Here is a 14937-nt window from a genome sequence, read left to right as displayed (position 1 = left end):
CTGCCCTCATGCCTTGAGATGTAGACCACCTGCAAAATTCACCAGTTCACTGGAAGGATATGTGACTCCCAAGCCAACATCCCCAATATTGAGGCCATAATTACACTCAGTAGGTTCTGTAGAGGAGGATATGTCATTTACATTCCTGATATTGGACTCAGTTATGGGAAAATATTTCCGTGAAGACAGGAAGAGTTTAAGGAGCATTCTGAAACTTCCTTGGAAATAGGCAGTACCCCCTATCTAGTCTTGAGAATCTCTGTCCCTCAACACTTCAGGGCAGAGAAAGAGCATTTGGAATGGTAGTGGATCCTTCCAAGCATAGGGATCAGTGTAAATGGCAGAAGGAATTCACCAGCTGACAGCCTACCTCCTACCTGAAACATTGGGCACCTTCTGCCTCATCTGTGGAAAAATCAGCCATTCTCATAGGTCATTTTGATGGAATGAAAATGTCATATTCATGCCCAGGTAGAAAAAGTCAAGTCAAGTTTATTGTAATGTGCACAAGTACAATCCGATGAAACCGCATTCTCCGCAAAGATGCAAAACATGCCGGCATACAACCAGACATAACCCACATACAGACAAACAATACATTCGCAGGACAAGTATTCACCTATACCAATAAATAAATAGATATTGTTTCATTAATATGAGAATCTCGGATGGTTAGTGTGAGCAGTTCCGTTGTTCATTCAGCATTCACACTGCTTAAGGGAAGAAACAGAAACTGATACTGCTGTATCTTCTTCCCCAATGGAAGCAGCTGAAAAATGTGTGGGGAGTGGAATGGGTCCTCAATAATGTTGTGTACCCTTGTCAGTCAGTGATCCTGGTAGATCTCATCAATGTTGGGGGGGGGGGGGGGAGGGGGAGACTCCAATGATTCTATCTGCTACTCTTATGACCCTGTGGATTGACCACCGATCCCACACAGTGATGCAGCCAGCCAGGACGCTCTCAATAGAGCTCCTGCATAAAGTTGATATGAATATGGCAGGTAGCCTTGCCCACTTCAGTCTTCTCAGAAGTGACGTTGTTACTCGCACAATTTCATGAGATTTTCCACCTCTTCTATGTCATGCGACTCATTTCTGCTGATGAGGCCGACTACTGCTATGTCATTGCAAATTTGTTGACATTGTTGGAGCTATATCTGGCGATGCTTTCATAGATCAGTAGCATGAAGAGGAGCAAGCTAACACAGAGCCCTGTTGTGCTCCAGTACTCAATGTTCTGATACCAACCCAGACAGATGGACTTCCTGTTAGGAAGTCCAGAATCTGACTACAGAGAGGTGTATTGAGTCCTATTGAGCTCAGCTTCTCCATGAGCATTTGGGAAATGATCGTAGTAACAGTGAGCTGAAGTCAATGAACACCAGCCTGGTTTATAGAAAATAACAAATTGTTGGTGTGCATCTGGTTGTATTGAGATTGCTTTGGTAGAATATTCAAGTTCCATTTTATTATGACAGCTGGAAACAGATGTTGTGCAAATGATCACATTATTACATTGTTAATTTATCAACTAAACGCCCATCAACAGTTTATCATCGGTCAAATTCTATCAGAGATATTCGTTATGTTCTGTTCATCCCCTCCCACCCTTTCTCCAACTTTAAATTTATTTGTATTTTCTTTTTTACAGATTTTTCCTACATTTCTCACATGTGAGTAGATGTGTGTCCAAGATAGACACAAAAGAATGCTCAGTATGCATGAATCCCCAATCTCATTTATTCTGTTTCTATATTTCCGCCATTGATGAAATGTTATGTTTTGGTCTTCTTCGATCAACTGTGTTTGGAATCTGGGGAAACAGAAAATCCATTTTTGTCATGAATGCACCCAATATTGCCTGCTATATATAACCTCCATTTTGCTGAAGCCCAGAGATGTGCCTTAAACACCACTCCCAGACAGAGAGCTAATTCTATACCAAAGCAACCTGATTTGCACTTTGTGCATGAAATTTCTTCATCTTCATCTAATCATTCGAAAATTAAGTGAGAAAAAGATTTCTACCTAAAAGGAAATTAGTTATATTTCTTGCATCAAATTCTAAAAGGGCCTTAGAAACATATAGGATTATGAAGGGTATGGATAGGATAGATGTAGGAAGGTTTTTTGAGCTGGCCGGGGAAACTAAAATGAGAGGACACAGTCTCAAGATTCGGGGGAGTAGATTTAGGACAGAGATGAGGAAAAATAGTTTTTTCCCAGAGAGTAGTGAATGTTTGGAATTCTCTAACCAGGGAAGTGGTTGAGGCTGCCTCATTAAACATATTTAAAATTCAGTTAGATAAATTTTTACATGATAGAGGAATTAGGGGATATGGGGAGAAGGCAGGTAGGCGGAGTTAGGTCATAAATTAGATCAACCATCATCGTATTGAATGGCGGAGCAGGCTCGATGGGCTATTTTTGGCCTACTCCTGTTTCTACTTCCTATGTTCCTATGTTCCTATTCCGTTCAGAGCAAACTTCTACATTGAAGCCTTACTCTCATTGCCTCTAGTTTGTCATAAGGACTGCATCTTAAGCAATTTGTCATCTTATGCTCCATTAAATTTACAACACTCTCAGTTATGAACTTGAGGGGTGATTCCTGTCTACTAATATAATCCTGATAACTGTGTGTTTTAATATACTCCTCTCTTCTGTTCCCTTCTCATAGAGGCATTTCTTAATGTATGCATTTTTTGAACATTGCCAGCAAGGCGAATATTTATTGGATATTGCTGTTGTTTCTGTAAGGAGTTGATGGGTATTCAACTGGAACCAATGTATTCTATCTGGTAAAATTAGGTAGGGAAGTCTGAAATCTTGACCCAACTTCTATGAATCAAGATAAATGCTCAGATCAGGATACTATATTACCTGAAGGGGCATTTGTACAAAGTGAAAGTGCTACACACTATGCTGTTTTTTCCATTATTAATGGTGGGCTTGGTAAGTGCAATAAAAGGAGCCTCACTGAGTTACTAAATTCTCCTTGTATGCCTTAATGCCATTTATAACTGTGATAGTAAGTGTGAATTAATAAAATTGTGTTGAAGTGGTGAACTTTATTGATTCTCTTGGAGGCAATGTTTGAGAATCAGTAGGCTTGCCCAACATGACCCTTTAAGGGTTGTCATTCCTTTTTAGCTGCAGGCTTTAGAATTATTCTACTGTTACATTCGACTGGGAAGTGTATTGTCCATTTCACTGTTTTTTTGGGGGGCTAATAGCATAACAATCAATTTTAGTTGGAACAAACAAAACTGATGATCATTCCTGGGGGAAAAAAATATTGTGTCCATTACAAAAATATGCTGGGCAAGTACAAACATGATCCATGTAAATGTGTCTGATGGTCTACAGCACACATGTCAAACTCTGGCCCGCGGGCCAAATTGGGCCTGCGATATAATTATATTTGGCACGCAAGATCATTTCAAAAATGTATTAGAGGTGGCCTGCCCTGCAGCGAGAGCCGATGCTGTTTTTTGGTAATGTCACCCAAACCATCCTCCCCCTTCATTGCACATCCTTCCCCATTGTAACACGAGAAATTGTAACACGAGAAATCTGTCGATGTCATCAGCCGGCAAGCCGGTTGGAAGGCTCCCCACACAACCAGTCACTTCTCCCACCTGTCGAGCGGTGCGGCGGATGGGCGAGCGCCTGTGATTTCCTGTCGGCGCGATGGGCATGGCAGGCTGTGCACGGCCCTCGGGCAGCACGAGCCCTGTGCGACTGGCACCGGATGGCCCTTCCACAGCGTGAGCGCACTTCTCCCTGTCGCCACGGCCTTCAGCGCTTGCACCCGCGCGGACCACAGAGACGGCTGGTTCGGCCCTGCACGTGAAGAGAGAGATGGTGGCTGTCCGCAAAGGTTGATCGGCAGCGCGCTGGGCCTGAGTGGGTGGGTAAGCAGGGGTGGGCAGAGGGTGTAGGTGAGGATTAATGGGCAGGGGAAGTTATGGTGGTGCGAGGGGAAGTTAGAGGGAGGGATGAGTAGAAGGAGGGGTGGATAGGGAAGAGGTTAAAGGGGAGGGGCAGGGTGAGTAGGGGAGGGGTGATTAGAGGGTGAGAGACGGGTAGAGGGAGGAACAGGTTGAGGGGAGAGGCAGTAGGATGGGGTGGGTAGAGGCAGAGCGAGTGGAGTGAGGGATGAGTAGAGGTTGGGTAAAGGACTGGTCAGGTAGAGGGATGGTGGGTCGAGGGCGAATAGAGGCCTAGAGCCTGAGGAGTGAGCAGGAAATGCTGAGTCCTGATGCAGGCCAAAATGGACACAGCCTGTGAATGCTGACTACATCTCCACAGGGACCAAATATGTTTCCCTCAGGTCAAGCAAAGGGTGAACTTGAGCTACCTACTCCTGACCTGTAACATTATCCTCCTAAAGTTATATCCTAAAGTTTAACATTACATATGTTGAAAGAAGAGAAAACATGCAGATGTTGTTGAAAATTTTCAATAAATATTTAGTTCGGCCCTCGACTTAGTCCAAGTTTTTAATTTTGGCCCTCCGTGAATTTGAGTTTGACACCCCTGGTCTACAGGATCAGATGTGCAAGAAATGAAAAATCAGAAAAACTGCACTTCTGGAAATCTAAAATTCAAAATAGAACAATACTGATAACATTCAATAGATCAGGCAGCATCTACACCAGTGGTTCTCAACCTTTTCTTTCCACTCACAATCCACTTTAAGTAATATCTATGCCATCAGTGCTCTATGATTAGTAATGGGTTGCTTAAGGTGGTTTGTGAGTGGGAAGGGAAGGTTGAGAATCACTGCTCGAGTCCAAATTGTTACTGAAATATTTTGCTTGAGAAAAATTGCCATTGGCCCATTTCCTTTGGAGTTATGAAATCGTGCACATAACAAGTCAATGAGGTACTATTAAAACAGTGGTTTTCAAACTTTTTCTTTCCACCCACATATCACTTTAAGCAATCCCTTACTAATCACAGAACAGCAATAGCATAGGGAATACTTAAAGTGGTATGTGAGTGGAAAGAAAAAGGTTGAGAACCATTGTTCTATGGAAACTAATGCAGAGGTAGACTCTTTATAAGATCTGGAAAAGAGAAAAATACAATTTTAACTTTCAGAAAGGATGGGAGGGGATGGAAAGAGCATAATGAATATCTCTGATAGGATTTGACCAATAATAAACTGTTGATGGCCATTTGGTTGATAATAATGTGACTATTTGCACAACACCTGTTTTAGCTGTTATAACAAAATAGAGCATGAAGGTCCAACCAAAGCAATCTCAGTATGACCAGACACACATAGAAATTTGTAATTTTCTTCCTATAGATACACCAGGCTGCTGTTCATTGACTTCAGCTCAGTGTTTAATACAATCATTCCCTGGAGGCTTTTGGAGAAGCAGTCTTCGATGGGATTCAAAACCCCTCTCTATAACTGGATAATGTCCAGATCAGTCTGTCCAGATCAGTAGCAGAATATCAAGCACCATAACGCTGAGCACTGGTGCTCCTCAGAGCTGTGTGCTCACCCCACACCTGTTCATACTACTGACCCATGATTGCATCACCAGATCCAGCTCTAACAATGTCATCAAATTTGCAGATGAAACCACAGTAGTTTGCCTCATTAGCAACAATGATGAATTGCACCTCAAAGCAGAGGTGGAAAATCTCATGATATGGTATTAGGGTAACATCCTGAGTCTCAACAGAGACAAGATGAAGGAGATGATCATGGACATCAGGGTTACCAAGAACTGTCCACCCTCCACTACACATCAGTAACTCTGGAGAACAACAAGTTATTTGGAATTCACTTAACTAGTGACCTATTGTGGACATAGAACATAGGAACATAAGAATACGAGCAGGAGTAGGCCATCCGGCCCATCGAGCCTGCTCCACCATTCAATAAGATCATGGCTGATTTGATCATTGACTCAACTCTACCTACCTGCCTTTTCCCCATATCCCTTAATTCCTTTTTTTAATGTAAAAACCTACCTAACTGAACTTTAAATATGTTTATTGAAGTAGCCTCAACTGCTTCCCTGGATAGAGAATTCCACAGATTCGCTACTCTCTTGGAAAAACAGTTTTTCCTAATTTCCATCTTAAATCTACTCCCCTGAATCTTGAGGCTGTGTCCCCTAGTTTTGGTCTCACCTACCAGTATAAACAAATTTATTACCTCTATCTTATCTTATAATTTTGTATATTTCGATAAGATCGCCTTTAATTTTTATAAATTCAAGTGAGTATAATCCCAGACAATTTGATCACTCCTTGTTGGTCAACCCCCTCACCTCTGGGATCAACCTGGTGAACCTCTTCTGGACTGCATCCAAGGTCAGTCTATCCTTCCTCAAGTATAGAGACCAGAACTGCACACAGTACTTCAGGTGTAGCCTCACCAGTACCTTGTACAGTTGCAGCATGACCTTCCTGCTCTTGAATTCAATTTCTCTAGCGATGAAGGAAATTTACCTTCTTAATAACCAGTTGTACTTGCAACCCAACTGTTTGCATTTCATGCACAAGCTCTCCCAAGTCCTCCTGCAGAATTTCACCATTTAAATAAATGGATGACCTTGCATTTACTAACATTGTACTTCATTTGCCAGACCTAATTTAACTATATCCTTCTGCAGCCTCTCCACATCCTCTGTATAATTTGCTTTTCCACTCAATTTAGAATCATTTCAAAACTTGGCTACACTATACCCTGTCCCCTCTCCCAAATCATCAATGTAAATAATGATCAGATGCGAATGGAAGGACTTTACAAATCAGTGGGGAAAGTTCTGCAAAGTGCTTCTTCCTAATTCTTGTTCTAATTTTTGCAAAAAATTAATAGTAATTCTGAAAATGGGGTGTAACTATAGAAGACCAAACAGATGTAGCCAAAGAAAGGACACTGAATTCAGAATAGCCAACCTTAAGAGCTTCCAAAGAACCCATTTTCCCTCACAGTCCCTGTAGCACTAGATATTTTGTTAATTTTGAAGATTTTACTTTCCATTTTTTGTTTGAAAGACACTGAGTCTGCTTCATTCCCTCATTACATTCCAGACCACAACAATTTGTTATGGGGAAAGAATTATTTTATCCCTGGTGTTCTTTCCCCCAAATTACTTTGAATATATCCTGTCATTATTTTTTCTTCTCCTTTATTTGACTAACTTTCTCTTAGTTTTAAATTTCATTGTTAACCTTTGAATGACAGTTAACTTCTAGTCATCTTGTCCTTGGGATAGCCTGACCTCCAGCCTGTAAATCACTTCAGGTGTGAATTTTCAGGTGCAAACTTTTAACAGAACTGTGCATTTGGAAGTTTTTTTTTGCTCAGATAGTTTTATCCTGCTGCGGTAATGCTTTGAATGTCTATCACAGCAATAGGGCATTGGGGATGTTTCACAGGAGTTTTCTGTGTGTTTCTGTAATGCTTTAACAGTCAACTATGTGCATTTTCAATGCCTATCCATAGATTTGCATCTATCATGAAATAAGTTCAGTTCTTCAAATGTCAAATATTTTTAAATAATTTATGGCACTCTGGAGGCAAGAACATAGCTATCAATTATTTTTAAATGTCAATCACATACCAATGTAGTCAATTAAAATTTAGCTCAATATTTTTGGAGGTGAGGATCTTAACATGGCATATCAAATAAATGCTTCCCTGATTGTTAAGAGAATTTTTAAAATATACCATTGCATTTCTTCTGAGGCAGGCAAAGAACATTTCCAAAGCCATCAATATTCTATCCCTCAACTATACACCAAGCTACTTAAATTTCCGATCATCTCAATACCATCAGTAAAAAGCTGAATTCTTTCAATTGTTTTTTTAAACCTTCAAGTGGTTACTGTTACGGGATACATTAGAATAGTTATGAGTAAAATATGTCTTTGAAAGAGATAGATTGTGTAGGGTTTAGTTTAGGTTACACTTCACAAACAGAGTAACGCTTCTCAAAGGACATCTCAATTTAAAATGCAAGAGCTTTGCTGAAGTGAGACATTGGGGGTGTTTCTACTGAGCCGGGAAAAGCGCAGTGATGCGAGGTAATGCGAAGTGAAGCGCGGTGATGCGTGGTGACACCTCGAATCTGGCCGCACTGTAAACACATCCGGTTGTGGCCGATGTGCGGTGATTCGAGGTGCTCCGGCGTCCTACTTTTGAGGTGGTCGATGCGGGGTGATGCGAGGGATGACCTCGCAGTGGAAACACCATGGGTGACTCACCAGAAGTTGCGATTTTTCACCTGCGGTTTTCAATTGCTCATCGGACTTCCTGGTCACCTCGCATCGCCCTACATCACCTCGCATACCTTGCATCACCTCGCATCGCCCTGCATCACCGCGTATTCATCGCTCGGTAGAAACAGTTCGGGTAGTCCTAAAATGCACGGTGATGCGAGGGACAAAAAATCGCGGTGATGCGAGGTGTCCTTAGTATAAACACACACATTGTGTCACCAATGCCTTTGCAGAGACAATGGAACTACAACTACTTTGGAAAGGACTTCAAAAGGAGGTGCAAATGGAACATAATGTTGACCATGTCCAGGTTCAGAAACTGATAAGATCTTTTGAAAATTGGGTTCGGTGCTTTGGGTGAAGTTATTTGATTTTTACAAGCAGTGAGAGGGAAAAAAACAAAGAAGTGATTTCTCTTTTGGAGAGAGAGAGAGAGAGAGGTCAGTTCTACAACAGCAGTTGAAGTGGCAACATGGCAAGCTTGCAGGCTTGTTGGAAAAACCCCATTTTGAAGACAGGTTGTGGGTTCTGAGTTTCGCCTGTTCAAAACCCTTGTTGTCTTTACAAGAGGAAACGGCTGGCTGGAGTGTCTCTTCTGAAGTAAGAGAAACAAGAGGAACTCTGTGGTGACCTGGAAGAAGAGGTTATCATTTGGAAAACCCAGAATGGGGCAAGTTTCTTCGGCAAGACTCTGAAGTGACTGATCGGAAGAAATCAGTTTGTGTGTGTTCAATGAGCAATAAATTTCTCTCTGAAACCAGCAAAAACCTTCCTACGTGGTAACCATTTAACTTTAAGCACCAGAGCCTGGTGGAAATTATAAATGTTGAATTCTGTGCACAGTATGAGAATTGCCTGATACTTGTGAACTTGGAGAAGTCAAAAGTGAATGATTGGACAGTGAAACAGAGAACTTTCCTGAATGTATACACATTACATACATGTGCACTTAGAATTAGAAGGGGATTAAGTTAGGTTGTTAATAGTAACAAGTTAAAGATTGATTCTGTTATTATGTTTAAAGAAAATTAAAAGCAACTTTTGTTTAGGTAACCATTGACTTGGTGAATGCAGCTGGGTTTTGGAGTTTTCTGGGCTCTTATTACATTTCAAAAGTGATTCATTGGCAGTGAAGAGCTTTGTAATGTCCTGAGCAAAGGAACAATAAAAATGCTAATTCATTCATCTTTTCTTTCCACTAATTTTAAAATTTGCAGTATGTCCTTGTAATTTAAACTCACATGGCGAATTTTAAAGCAATGTCCATATACCCAACATTCTTTTTATTTTCCATTACTTTGAAGGACATTAATGCACCTTACTGAAGTGATACAAAACTGCAGCTGGCCTCTGATTGATTTTCACAACAAAAAAGAGGTATTCAGCCTTTTAAATTGATGTGATATCAATAACTCCAATGACGAGAAGTTAACTGACTGATAGGCTTTTATTACCATAAACTGAAGGCACATCTCATGTAGCTGACCCAAGATGTGAGCTTGTTCTGGGGTAGGGGTCATGGCGTTGCAGCCTTGATTAGGGGAATCAAGCGGGAGGAGCCACAGGTATAATCAGCAAGGGGCAGGCCAGCCATTCACATTCAAACACTATTAACAGTGGCTCCACCACATTCACCCCCTCTTTTAAAAGAAGTCCAGCAGGGTGAAGTGGATTCCATATCCAGCACAAATTCAGTCTATTGACTCCTAGACAGTCTGGTCATTGTCAGTGGGTGGGGTGTCTGGCAACTAAACTGAGACAGTTGGGGCGAGGGCTGGGGTAGGATGACATGGTATGTGGTGGTTGATTGAGGGAGGTGGATGTACTGGTTGGCGCTCCCCAGGTCCCAGATGGACATCGTGTCCTCACATCCATCCAGGTACGCCACATAGGCATAGGTTGACGTTGGAGGAGGTGGATCCTCTAAACCAGTGAATTGGACTTGTGGCTTCCGGAGCAGTACTGACCCTTGGATGTCAACCAGGATGGCAGCGTATTCCCCAATGCAGACTTCCTGGGTAAAGGAAACAACTTTTCATGTGGGGAAGCATTAGCAGCAGTGCACAGGAGAGATCTGATTGAATGGAGTGCTTCAGGGAGGACTTCTTGCCAGTGACCTCAGGGCTGGGAGATGATGACATTCTCCCTTTCCATCTGGCTGTTCATTCAGGGGTTGTAGTTGATGGTCCTGCTCATGGTGATACCTATGGCCAGCAGATATTGGCACAGCTCATCACTCATGAAGGAGGACACCTAGTCACTATGAATATAGCAGCGGTATCCAAACAGGGTGAAGATGCTGCACAAGGCTTTAATGACGATGGCAGTGGTGATGTCTACATTGGTTAGTCAGCAGGGTAAATAGTTTGCCAGCAAGATAGTGCCTCCAGTGCCATACCGCCTCAACGATGGCCTGGGCCTCCTTCTCAATGGAAGTGTGACAGATCTCAGAGCCTTGAAAGGTACGGGAGAAAAGTGCTATGGTGTAGCGTCTGCTAATGGCAGTACTACCAAAATGAGAGATGTCCTCACAGCACAAGGTGAACCAGTAACTGAACTTTATTTTTAATTACTCACACTGCTTGAGGAGACAGCCTATAAGGGGCACACTGGCCTTAGGAAGTGATATCAGTACATCACAGCATCACTCCCCATCCAGCAGCATGCAACACGGAAGTGGTGCTGACTCCCAGGCAACATGAGTCGCCATCCGTGGGCTTCTCCTCGGAAGGGAAAGAAGGCCCATGCCATCTTGTGTCAGATGACTGGTGTAGTGATGTGGCCCATCTAACCGTGTTTGAACAATGGATGATACCCAACTCACTGCGCAGCTGATGCGGATCTCTGCTGAGTGGGAATTAAGAGGCTATGCAGACTCTGTAACTCATTGGTCTCACCGCGAGGGAGAAACGCTTCACCGTGTTGGGTGGATGAAGCTGCCCATGCTCCCGCTATTGAACAGGCAGCTCATTTAACTTTATGTCCATTGTTGACCTGGTGAGCTGTTGAGGGCTGCTTTGGTTGAGCATGACTGAAGCCAGAGTAGAGTTGCTGTCTGATCTGCTGCACTGCCTTGTGATCTGGTAAGATGGTGGCATCCAAGATGGCGGCCACATGGTGTGCATGTGATGCTGTAGTTGTTTGTTGGAAATGACAGCATTCAAGATGGTGGCGGACCCCACTGTCCTCATGCAGTGCTTCTTGGGTTAGAAGGTTGCATGGATTTGCATATTTTTGCATACCTTCTTCCCGCAGCCAGAACAGATCACACCCTTCACCAGGCAGAACTTCCTTGGGTGCTTCTGCTGCCTGTAGAAGTAGCACTTTGGGTACCTCCCAGCAGCGGTGGCCGTAGTTGGGTCAGGATGTGGGGAGGCCTGCATACCCGCATCCCAAGATGGTGGTGCCCACATTATTGATCAAGAATGAGTCCGTGTAGCAGAGGGCTACTTCCAGAGTTTTAGCTAGTTCAATGGCTTTCTGCAGCTTCATTTCACCTGTTCTAGAAATCGCTGGTGAATGTAATCCGATCTGATCAGCTCCTCTGTGTACTCTTCTGCTGATATGGCCTTGAAGCCGCAGGCCTGTGAAGTCTCTCAGGACCCAAAGGTAACTATCCATTGCCTCCCCAGGTTGCTGCTTACACGCGCCTAGGACATGCCTGGCATAGACTTCATTCACCTGGGCCAGGTACTGGCTTTTCAGAATGTCTATTGCTTCAGTGAATTTCTCGCAGTCTCTGACCATTGGGTAAACATGGTGTCCGACCTGTGAGAGTTATAGGTGCAGCTTGTAGCCAGAGTTTGAACTTGTTGGATGCTTCCGGTGATCACGGATCGATTTCCAACCTCTCTGGTCTCAGTAACTTGTACATTCCAAAAATAAATATGGTAATAAAATTGATACATTGTCAATAACTCCAAAGACTAGAAGTTACTTGACTGATAAGCTTTTATTACCGTAAACAGCAGGCACATGCTGACCTAAGATCCGAGCTTGTTCTGGGGGAAGGGTTATGGTGTTTCCCCCTATATTAGGGGAATCAAGGGGGAGGAGCCACAGATACAATCAGCAAGGGGCGGATCAGCCATACACAATACAAACAGTATTAACAGTGGTTCCACCACAATCATCTCTGATAGCAATCTTGCTAGAAGCTACAGAAATTGTTGAGTGCATATCACAAACCCCTCTCCTCCTTGGAGTCCATCTATTTCTCCCCGATGCCCAGGAAGGGCAGACAAAATAGTGAACGGCCCATCACACCTCAGCACAGTCTTTTCTCACATTTGGGCGAAGGGTTAAGAGTGTGAAAGCATACATCAACAGACAAAGTCAGTTTCTTCCCCATGTACATCAGGCTTCTGAATGAACCATTATCAGTGCTTTCATGCTACACTTGCTCCATGCCACTTCATCATCATTTCCTCTGTAAATGGCGCTTGTTACACCGCTGTATGAATGTTACAGATGATCTGTTAGACAGTTTGCAGAAGTACATTCACTCTACCAGGTATTTTGTGAGAAAAAAAAACCTTTAAGCTAAACTCCTCTCATCAAGAAGAAGGTTTGAGGGTATGAAATCAAGTAGCAACAGGGTAAAAGACAGTTTCTTCCTTGTAGCCATGAGGCTTCTGAACAACCCCACAACAATACTCTTATTCTGCCCTTGCTATATACTAATTGAACTTTCTCAATGAATTCATCTGGTTTGTAACTGTGCTACTTTATAGAGCCAAATGAACGTTAAAGTTAACTTAATTTCCAAAAAAAAATATGTTTTATATTTTCAAATTACATAAGAAAAAAATCAAATACATATATATAAAAAATATATATAAACTACATCCCCTCCCCCCTTACTATCACAAAAAAAAACCTCAACCCCCCTTCCCCCCAGAGCGTTGTAAAAAAGTATTTACTAATCCCTCTGATTGGTGTGCCAACTTCACAACTTTAAAAAATTTTAATTTAGAGATACAGCACAGTAACAGGCCCTTCCTACCCATGAGCTAATGCCAACCAAATGCACCGATTCATCTATAAAAGCCTATGTGTTTTTAGAAGGAGGGAGGAAATCAGAGCACCTGGAGGAAACATTTGCTAATAAAGGGAGAATCTACAAACTCCTTACAGACGGTTCCAGATTCGAATACAGATCGCTGGTGCAGTAATAGAGTTGTGCTAACTGCTAAGCTAATCATGATCAACCACTCATGGAAGAACCTTTCTCACTGTTTAATGTGACAGTAAACTTGAAATCACTCTTTCAGCCCCGTAAGTTGAATCCTCTACCATTCACCCACAAACCAAGGATAATTTATAGTAGCCGATTATCTTATCGATGAGCATATGTTTGTTATGTGAAAGTAATGGGTGGCACAGTTGGTGTAGTGGTCAGCACAATGACTTCACAGTGCCATCGATCCAGACCAGGGGTTGAATCCCGCACTGTCTGTAAGGAGTTTGTACATACACCCCATGTCTGAGTGGGTTTTTCATGGGGGCTCTGGTTTCATCACACTATTCATGTGTATGTTAATTGGGTGTAAATAGGGCAGTACGAACACATGGGCCGAAATGGCCTGTTACTATGCTATATGTCTAAGTTGATACATAGGGAAGAAATCTACCAGTTACTCACAGATAGCAATAGAGGTCAAGGCTAAGCCCCAGGTCAGCAACTGTGAGATAACAGTAGGCTTTATCAGGTGCATTCTACGCTAAGAATGCGCCTGAAGAAGCAGAAGTGGCCCTTTAAATTGCCATTCAGGTGGCAGCATTTAAAGCGCAATGCTGGCCACCTGAAGGACACAGCTGCACAGGATGCGGCTCTGAGCACACTCCGGCTCCTGCCCAGTGTCAGCTATGATTAGCAGCCTGACCCTCTAACATCCGCTTTCAGCCAGCTGCATTCAGGTGGCTGGGGGAGCCACTGAGCTAAGCTGATCATCCCTCTCAGAGGAGGGTTACGTAGCTCGCCTCAAGAGTGCCTCCTGCATATTCAGGTGGCCTCATAACAGCTGCATATTGCCTAAACATGCGGCTTTACATGCAGCACAATTGGCTACCTGAAAGTGCCTAGTATAACTTAGTGTGCCTTATGCCTTGTTCTATTTGGAAAGCAATGAGTGCCAGAAATTTTTTTCTCTCTTTTTCAGTAAGCTTCAAATTCACCAGCATATGTTCAGGGTCTTTTAAAATTATTTTAATCTTTCTTCAGTTCAGATAGGTTTTAAGAGAGCCTGATTTATTTCTAATAGGAAACATAACTTCTCACCTTCCTTCTGAATTTTTTCCAATCATTTTAAATCTCTGAGCCCAGATATTAAAACATTCACTGCAATAAATAGTTTCTGTTTACCCGCAGCATCAAAATCCTCTATCAACCTACAAACCTCTAATAGACCAACCCACAATATCCTGGAGGAACTCAGTAGTTCAAGCAGTATTGTTGGAAGGCAGAACAAAGCATTTCAGACCAAAACCCTTTATCAGGATCTCGATTGGACTACCTCTTTTTTTAAATTTATTTTTTATTTTTCACGCTATGAACCATATTAATCAAAATACACACAAACATTTACCTCTTGAATATACATAGTGTCATTTTCTCCCCTTTTTCCCCCTCCCTTCCCTCCCTCCTTCCCACCCCCCTCCAAACCCACTAAACGTTCAA

At 42.6% G+C, this 14937-nt stretch overlaps 1 long non-coding RNA gene across 1 annotated transcript in view; it reads right to left on the bottom strand.

The window, feature by feature from the left end:
- Nucleotides 1–1706: 1706 nt before the first annotated feature.
- Nucleotides 1707–14937, bottom strand: part of LOC138765327 (uncharacterized) — a 48366-nt gene continuing 35135 nt past the window's right edge. Inside the window, exons 2-3 of the long non-coding RNA XR_011358555.1 lie at nucleotides 3644–3848; nucleotides 1707–1815 (exon numbers count right to left, since the gene is read on the bottom strand). This is a non-coding gene — a long non-coding RNA (uncharacterized lncRNA). The remainder of the gene's footprint in view (nucleotides 1816–3643; nucleotides 3849–14937) is intronic.

Source organism: Narcine bancroftii, chromosome 1 (assembly GCF_036971445.1).
Source record: "Narcine bancroftii isolate sNarBan1 chromosome 1, sNarBan1.hap1, whole genome shotgun sequence".
In the NCBI taxonomy this organism is placed as follows: domain Eukaryota; kingdom Metazoa; phylum Chordata; class Chondrichthyes; order Torpediniformes; family Narcinidae; genus Narcine; species Narcine bancroftii.
This window is presented reverse-complemented; position numbering and strand designations above follow the sequence as displayed.